We start from the raw sequence: 9,396 nt of genomic DNA, 5'->3' as shown, positions 1-9,396 counted from the left end.
TATAAATATTTCACAGGTGGCAGTAAATTAAAGTATTTTTATAATTTTGGAAAGTGGTGACTTGATTTCCCTGAAGCAGGATCCTTCCTCAGGCTTAAGACGAGTGGTGAGGATGAGGTATGGCAGAGAACTGGTTACATATTAAAAAAATTTTTTTTACTCAAATGTCATAAACAGTGTTCCCAAACTTTGGCAGGCTCAGGGTCCCAACCATACCATGAATCAAAAGCACAGGCAGACGACAACAATATGTTGGCGCCCAAACATAAATATTTTTATGTTTAACAATACATAATTTTTATGTTTAATATTTTATAAAAATTTATTTGTTGAATCAGAAACATAACTTTAAAAAAACAAGAAAACTATTGGAATAAAACCTATTTAGTAATAAAATAGTGTAGGAGCATTAAAATATTCTACAGAAGGCAGAGATATGTTATTCTATTCAAGTTTCTATAATCAAATCATAATTTATTTCCTGAATTCTTTGGATTTACATCTATATTGTTATAGGCTGGGGTGGGTCTATGTTACTTACTGCCTACCAGTAAGAGAATTTGTCTTACTGGTAAGCAGTGAGTGTGTAAGTGTGCTAGTCATTTAGTTGTGTACAACTCTTGAGACACCATGGACTGTGGTCCACTGGGCTCCTCCATCTATGGGATTTTCCAGGCAAGAATACTTCCAGGGAGTAGTTTGCCATTTCCTTCTCCAGAGGATCTTCCCGAGCCAGAGATCAAACCCAGGTCCAAGCAAAAAGTACTTTATGTGAATTAACTCATTTAACTATCCAAATAACCCTAAGAGGGCTTCCCTGGTGACTCAGCTATAAAGAATCCACCTGCCAATGCAGGACATGTGGGTTTGATCTCTGGGTTGGGAAGATCTCCTGGAGAAGGAAATGGCACCCCACTCCAGTACTCTTGCCTGGAAAATCCCATGGACAGAGGAGCCTGGTAGGCTGCAGTCCATGGGGGACACGACTGAGCGACTTCACTTCAAAACTTCTTTTTAATTTAGCAACAACCACCAGGAGAGAAGGGAAGAATAAGAGCAAGAGAGCATGGAATACCTGAAAGATCATGAGTGTGTGTGTGTATGCATGCATGTGTGTATGCTGGGGAAGTGTGTGTAGGGGTGGGAGGAGACAGGAGTTGAAGTGAAAAGGACAATTAGAAACGACTGTCACGGGAGGAAACTGGAGCCCCGAGAACGAAGTAGACACTGCCACATGTGACTGACAATTCCGGGGCCCACACTCCTTAGGTGGGGCCCTGTGTTCTGTGCAGCCATGGAGAGTACCAGCAGGTCCCCAGCATGGGGCCACTCTGCAGCAAGGAAATAGAGGCCTGGATGTGCTGGGATGCTTCCCTTACCTCCCAAGACAAGGATGGCTCGTTCACACCTGAGTCCCTCCAGCTGCCCAGCCTGCCGAGGCCTGTGGCCTCTCACCAGGATCTGCTTCTCTGGAATTCTTTGGCAGAAGCGTCTGTTTTACCCTGATCACTATAAACAGAAGCATTTGACTTTTAATTAATGGAAGCGGATGCATTTATTTAATACACAGAAGGAAAAGATTGATTTATGTCTTTTGCGTATGCACAGGGACAGCTTAATTTAATGGAGTTGAAGCGGGAGGGGAGAGGGTCTTAGCAAGACCCATCTGGCCCAGCTCCGATTTAGCATGGATCACTTCCCACTCACGACAGAGATGCTAATTGTGAATGCTACTTCCAAACACCATAGGATGCAGTGTAATTACACTGCTCATAAAAGAATTCCAAACAGGGCTCTGTTTTGAATTTGATGAAACATAATGAGAAATCTCTGAGGCAGATGACAACAGTCTTCTTTCAATTAATGGGACACTTGCTCAGAGTCATCCCCCAAACCATTAGGAACTGATTAGAGAGATTTATGATCTCTGAAAGGACCAAACACAAACATTTTTCAAGTAGAAAGTGCAGTAACACTATCTCCTTTGAGGACATCAGGAAGGATATTTATTTAAATGAAATGTGAGTAGAAAGAATAATTTTCTAGAACACTTTCCATCCAGATCTGAAAGCCAAATTGCCCAAAGCAAACCACAGTAAGCCATTTTATGGAGAGTTTCATTTATTCCTTCCCTCCTTCAGTCATTCATTCACAAAAGGGATCTAATAGGTATTTATGGAACATGATCATGAGTAAGGTGTAGGGCTTGGCTGTCTTACACAGCAGTGATGATTCACAAGGGGAAGTTTTGTGTAAGAAGACTTGGCACATTTGAAAGAAAACAAATGTGAAGTTAGAAATCCTTAATTCAAGCTCAAGCTTTCGCTATTACTAGGTATGTGCTCAGTCAGTCACTCAGTCGTGGCTGACTCTTTGCGACCTCATGGACTGTAGCCCTCCAGGCTCCTCCATCCTTGGAATTTTCCAGGCAACCATACTGGAGTGGGCTGCCATTTCCTTCTCCAATTGCTAAGTATATGACTAGGCAAATCATTTAACCTCTCTGAGTTTCAAAGCCTTCAAAAATCAAGATAAGAATGCTTGCCTTTCTAACCTCATAGAATTGCTCTGAATAAAATTATGTGCACAAAATCTGACTATAAATGCAAGAGTCTACTGATACAGAGATACTGACTGCCCAGGAGCAGAGATTTAAAGCACGTAGAGAAAATACCTATCATACAAGGCAAAAAGTCAATGCTAGTTTGATAGAGGTACAAATTTATTGATTTAAAATACCTACTGAGCCCTAATATGAGCCAGATGACATGCTCAAATGAAGAGCAAAGGAGTTCAGAAGAGGAAGAATTACCTGCTTGCTCTTCAAATGCTCCCTGCCAAGATTATGCCCCAGATCTTACAGTCACCCTAATGTCACCAGTGTGGCTCAGTCTTTCCAACTATTGTAAAGTTCATTGTATGGTTGGATTTCCTTTCACCACCATGATCTGCCATTGGTCTGAAAATGACTTCCCCCAGCCTCTCCCTGCTCCTCCTCTATCTTTCACTCACCTGAAGATGAGAAGACTAGCTTTGGAAACACACTGACCTGGACTCTGCCTTGTCCAAACTCTGTGACCTGGGAACACTCCCTAACCTCCCTGAGTCTGGTGATGTCTGCACAGTGGGGTAAATAATACTCATCTGGTCATGTCCTTGGGCTGAGAGCAGCTGTGGAGAGCTCCCAGCACCTTGCACATGCTTAGCCAGGGCAGCCTAACATTAGCATTGGAATGAAGGCCATTTCCACCCACTCTCCTTGTTTCCTTCATTTATGGAGTGACTCGGGTTTTGACAGAGGATTTGATTCAACGGAGTCATAGATATTTTCTCATTTCATTTATTGATTTGGGAGGAGAAAAGGGAGTGTGGTGAAAATTTTTTCAGTAGCTTCAAGCCTGTTGTCAAAAAAATAGACATGAGGAGACGGCCTGTTGTAGGCAGAGCACTTGATGCTTCTTTTACGATCGTGGAGCGAGAATCCGCTCCTCTTTCTGAGCTACTTTTAGCCTTTTCTCAACGCTTTCCCATATGGCCTGGCTTCTGTTTCTTCTACCAAAGGCAGGGGATGTCAATTTATTTGGTTTGGCCTCTAGTTTCAACAATTCAGTTTACAATTATGTCTTAACGTTTAAGCACATGATGGGGTGGAAGTGGAAAATTATCCAATTGCTTTAAAGCAAGGTTCTAGCTGAGACTTCTTGACCTGGCAGACACACAACGTAACAAGAAGATGGGTGAGGACGTGTTTTCAGCCCATCAAGACCAACTCGAAAGTGCAATGGATTAATGCTTGTTCACGACTCCCTCTGGAAGTCAGGGGAAGTGCCTCCCTGAGTGATCTCAGAGAGGCTGTGGAGATAGGATTTGGGCCAATTCTCTTCCAATCAAGATTCAGAACCACAAGTTCAATTATTGTCCCCTACCACTTGGCAGGGAAACTTCCCAGTCATGGCATAGAAGAAGAATTTGACCTGACAAGTTTAAGAGCTCCCACACAAGTTAATAGAACTTGGAATTATGGAGACACTTGAAAATAGCTTTGGACTAAAGATTTTCTCTTTGACAGTTACTCTTGTTTCCTGAATTTCTGAAAATGTCCAGAAAGAGGATATCTGAACGCCTTCCCAATCACTTCTCTAGCCAGGAATGGTTTTTTTCATTTTTTGTTTTTGTTTTTGTTTTTTTTAGTGGCGGCATTTTATTCACTATTTGCTAAGGCCTCCTGTGCCTTTTGGGTCCTCGGAAAAGCAGATGCCAACCAGAGTAAGACATGCAGAAAGCAAGTGTTTGGGAAGGGTACAGGGGAGAGGGAGCAGGAGTGGGCAGGGAGAGGCTTCAGACCCCTAGGCAGGGCTGATAGCTGTGTAAGGAGAGGACAAGAAGGAGAAGTGGGTAGGAGGAGGTTTACACTGCAGAGAAACTCAGATACAGGCTCAGCCAGGCCAATAGGGAGCCCCAGTGCAAAGATTGCCCATTCAAGGAGCCCCACATCGGGCAGCTAGCACCCGGCTCTGGTCTCCTTACCAGGCTGACAGCCCCTGCAAAGCAAGGCCTAAGCATGAATGCTGTGTTGGACCCAAAGGTGCACAGCTAGAAACTGCCCATGCACTCCTCTCATTTGTCTTGAAGGGAGACCTCCATGGCTGCCGTGTTCACTCAGTTCCATTTCTCTTCATGTGTTTAGCAAGCAGCATCTCCCCAGTTCCCACTGGCATCTCCTCTGGAGGGAAAAATTAGAAGAGGTTAGTTGGGTGAACTACACCCCATTTCTGCAGTCCCACAACCCGAGTAAATGGCAGTCGGTCATTGCCTCCCTTCTAAGTTTCCTTTACCTTAAGCGTCACCTGGGGAAGTCTTGATGGTTTACGCAGGGATAGACCCCAATCTTTCATTCCTAAAGGGTCTGAGCCCTTAGTACCACTGAGCAGAGACTCTGAAAAGGTGCCAAGTGACGTTTCATACACATTCCTCTCTGTTTCACACATATTCCACCAAAAGGATGACTCTTCCTTTCACCTGCTGATCCTTGGGCACCAGAAGTTCACAATGCCCAGGTGGAGGGACTTCCCTGGTGATCCCAGTGGCTCAGGCTCTGAGCTCCCAGTGCAGGGTGCCTAGGGTTCCTCCCTGGTCAGTGAATTAGATCCCACATGCCGCAACTAAGGGTTCACTTGCCACAACTAACGATGCCACCTGCTGCAGCTAAGACCTGGTGCAGCCAAATAAATAAATTTTTTTTAAAGAAAACAACAACAAAATGCCCAGGTGGAAAGCATAGCTTGTAATAAAATGGGGTACATGATGCGTCCTCTGACAATACTGCACCCTCTCTGGAAACTAGAACCTCTATCCCTGCAAAGCCCAGAATTACAGGGATGGGAAACAGAAAGCCCCGTGTGGGTCACTGAGAGTGACGGCAAGTGGAGCTACTCTTGCTCTCACCCTCGTGAATTTTAGAGGTTCTGCTCTGTTCGGCTTATATTACGACAGTGAGTGGGAAAGTTTAACCAAACTAACCTAGTCTCCATTCATTATGGGGTTATAAAAACATTTTGGGCCTTTGAGTGTCAATTTTAACTTGAGACTCTGGGTCTAACACATATTGAAATGTCTAGGTATTCCTCTTTCCCAGGGTATAGTTACTCAAGTAAACCGCCACAAGTCTTTTTGGGGAAGGGAGTCATTATAGTGTATACTTTCTGTGGTGTTTTAAGGACCTTCTGTCTGGAGATCTGGCCACCTCTTTAGTCAATAGATCCCAAATCAATGTATTAGCCCAAAACTAGTAATTGAGAAAGTTATCATGACCTTTTATTATAGTAATTGCCTTCAGTTTCCTCCTCTGTTCTTATCTTCTTCTGATTGTCTGTGTCCAGAGAAACTGGGAAGCATATCTCTTAATAGAGAGGGGCAGGCTGCCTTACCAAATTTTAATGGTCCAAAGGAGTCTACATAGCTAAAAGTCTTGGAGACATTCACCTAGATATCCTTATGAAAAGTTTCAAGGTCCAAGGCTTTTCTAGCCAGGGTCTTGACCTTAGTATAACAGCCCTGTCTTGGTTGAGCACTTAATGTCTCTAGAGCCCCGAGAAACTTGTGGATTCTGAGGCTCCCTTCAGATATGATCATTATTCCATGGAGAAAAAAGACTGTCTGTATTGGGTTGACCAACAAGTTCATTGGGTTTTTCCATAAGATCTTATGGAAAATCTGAAGGAATGAATATTTTGGCCAACCCAATAATTGTCTGAAGAGGCTTTCTGGCTCTCACATGTAGCCTGAATTACTTGTTAATGGCCCTCAGTTTCTAATTATCTGTCTACAGGGTATCAATACAATACCTTGTAATATTGCAATTGCTATTATTGTTCTTGTAATCATTGTTCTTTCATGTATTTCAAATGCCTGAACCACTCACTGTATTGGCAAAGGCATTCCCTGCATCAGGATGTTCTTCCAGTTCCCCCCTCCCCACCCCATGCCATGAAATCTTCAGGATCTGAGCCATACCATCTTACTCCAGGGACTATGCATGCCCCACATTTCACTTGGGTTGGTGTTCTCTTTGCCAGCTGTGTGGTGAATAAGCTAGTTCCAGAACTCCATTCTATGTACCAACTATGTAAGTTTGAGTCCTCCAAGAGTGGACCCTCCTGCCTGTTAGCTGCTCAGTCATGTGTGACTCTGCGACCACATGGACTGTAACCCATCAGGCTCCTCTGGTCCTTGGAATTCTCCAGGCAAGAATATTGGAGTGTGTTGCCATTTCCTTCTCTAGGGCATCTTCCTGACCCAGGGATTGAACTGGGGCCTTCCACATTGCAGACACATTCTTTTATTTTTTTTTTTTAATTTTATTTTATTTTTAAACTTTACATAATTGTATTAGTTTTGCCAAATATCAAAATGAATCCATCACAGGTATACATGTGCTCCCCATCCTGAACCCTCCTCCCTCCTCCCTCCCCATACCATCCCTCTGGGTCGTCCCAGTGCACTAGCCCCAAGCATCCAATATCGTGCATTGAACCTGGACTGGCATCTCGTTTCATACATGATATTTTACATGTTTCAATGCCATTCTCCCAAATCTTCCCACCCTCTCCCTCTCCCACAGAGTCCATAAGACTGTTCCATACATCAGCGTCTCTTTTGCTGTCTCGTACACAGGGTTATTGTTATCATCTTTCTAAATTCCATATATATGCATTAGTATACTCTTTTGGTGTTTTTCCTTCTGGCTTACTTCACTCTGTATAATAGGCTCCAGTTTCATCCACCTCATTAGAACTGATTCAAATGAATTCTTTTTAATGGCTGAGTAATACTCCATTGTGTATATGTACCACAGCTTTCTTATCCATTCATCTGCTGATGGACATCTAGGTTGCTTCCATGTCCTGGCTATTATAAACAGTGCTGCGATGAACATTGGGGTACACGTGTCTCTTTCCCTTCTGGTTTCCTCAGTAAGTATGCCCAGCAGTGGGATTGCTGGATCATAAGGCAGTTCTATTTCCAGTTTTTTAAGGAATCTCCACACTGTTCTCCATAGTGGTTGTACTAGCTTGCATTCCCACCAACAGTGTAAGAGGGTTCCCTTTTCTCCACACCCTCTCCAACATTTATTATTTGTAGACTTTTGGATCGCAGCCATTCTGACTGGTGTGAAATGGTACCTCATAGTGGTCTTGATTTGCATTTCTCTGATAATGAGTGATGTTGAGCATCTTTTCATGTGTTTGTTAGCCATCTGTATGTCTTCTTTGGAGAAATGTCTATTTAGTTCTTTGGCCCATTTTTTGATTGGGTCATTTATTTTTCTGGAGTTGAGCTGTAGGAGTTGCTTGTATATTTTTGAGATTAGTTGTTTGTCAGTTGCTTCATTTGCTATTATTTTCTCCCATTCTGAAGGCTGTCTTTTCACCCTGCTGATAGTTTCCCTTGATGTGCAGAAGCTTTTAAGGTTAATGAGGTCCCATTTGTTTATTTTTGCTTTTATTTCCGATATTCTGGGAGGTGGGTCATAGAGGATCCTGCTGTGATGTATGTCAGAGAGTGTTTTGCCTATGTTCTCCTCTAGGAGTTTTATAGTTTCTGGTCTTATGTTTAGATCTTTAATGCATTTTGAGTTTATTTTGTGTATGGTGTTAGAAAGTGTTCTAGTTTCATTCTTTTACAAGTGGTTGACCAGTTTTCCCAGCACCACTTGTTAAAGAGATTGTCTTTAATCCATTGTATATTCTTGCTTTTTTTGTCAAAGATAAGGTGTCCATATGTGCATGGATTTATCTCTGGGCTTTCTATTTTGTTCCATTGATCTATATTTCTGTCTTTGTGCCAGTACCATACTGTCTTGATAACTGTGGCTTTGTAGTAGAGCCTGAAGTCAGGCAGGTTGATTCCTCCAGTTCCATTCTTCTTTCTCAAGATCGCTTTGGCTATTCGAGGCTTTTTGTATTTCCATACAAATTGTGAAATTATTTGTTCTAGCTCTGTGAAGAATACCGTTGGTAGCTTGATAGGGATTGCATTGAATCTATAAATTGCTTTGGGTAGTATACTCATTTTCACTATATTGATTCTTCCAATCCATGAACATGGTATATTTCTCCATCTATTAGTGTCCTCTTTGATTTCTTTCACCAATGTTTTATAGTTTTCTATATATAGGTCTTTAGTTTCTTTAGGTAGATATATTCCTAAGTATTTTATTCTTTCCGTTGCAATGGTGAATGGAATTGTTTCCTTAATTTCTCTTTCAGTTTTCTCATTATTAGTGTATAGGAATGCAAGGGATTTCTGTGTGTTGATTTTATATCCTGCAACTTTACTATAGTCATTGATTATTTCTAGTAATTTTCTGGTGGAGTCTTTAGGGTTTTCTATGTAGAGGATCATGTCATCTGCAAATAGAGAGAGTTTTACTTCTTCTTTTCCAATTTGGATTCCTTTTATTTCTTTTTCTGCTCTGATTGCTGTGGCCAAAACTTCCAAAACTATGTTGAATAGTAATGGTGAAAGTGGGCACCCTTGTCTTGTTCCTGACTTTAGAGGAAATGCTTTCAATTTTTCACCATTGAGGATAATGTTTGCTGTGGGTTTGTCATATATAGCTTTTATATGTTGAGGTATGTTCCTTCTATTCCTACTTTCTGGAGAGTTTTTATCATAAATGGGTGTTGAATTTTGTCAAAGGCTTTCTCTGCATCTATTGAGATAATCATATGGTTTTTATTTTTCAATTTGTTAATGTGGTGTATTACATTGATTGATTTGTGGATATTGAAGAATCCTTGCATCCCTGGGATAAAGCCCACTTGGTCATGGTGTATGATCTTTTTAATGTGTTGTTGGATTCTGATTGCTAGAATTTTGTTAAGGATTTTTGCA

The sequence above is a fragment of the Bos mutus genome, chromosome 20, assembly GCF_027580195.1.
Source record: "Bos mutus isolate GX-2022 chromosome 20, NWIPB_WYAK_1.1, whole genome shotgun sequence".
NCBI lineage: Eukaryota > Metazoa > Chordata > Mammalia > Artiodactyla > Bovidae > Bos > Bos mutus.
The sequence above is the reverse complement of the archived record's forward strand: the minus strand, read 5'-3'. Positions refer to the sequence as shown.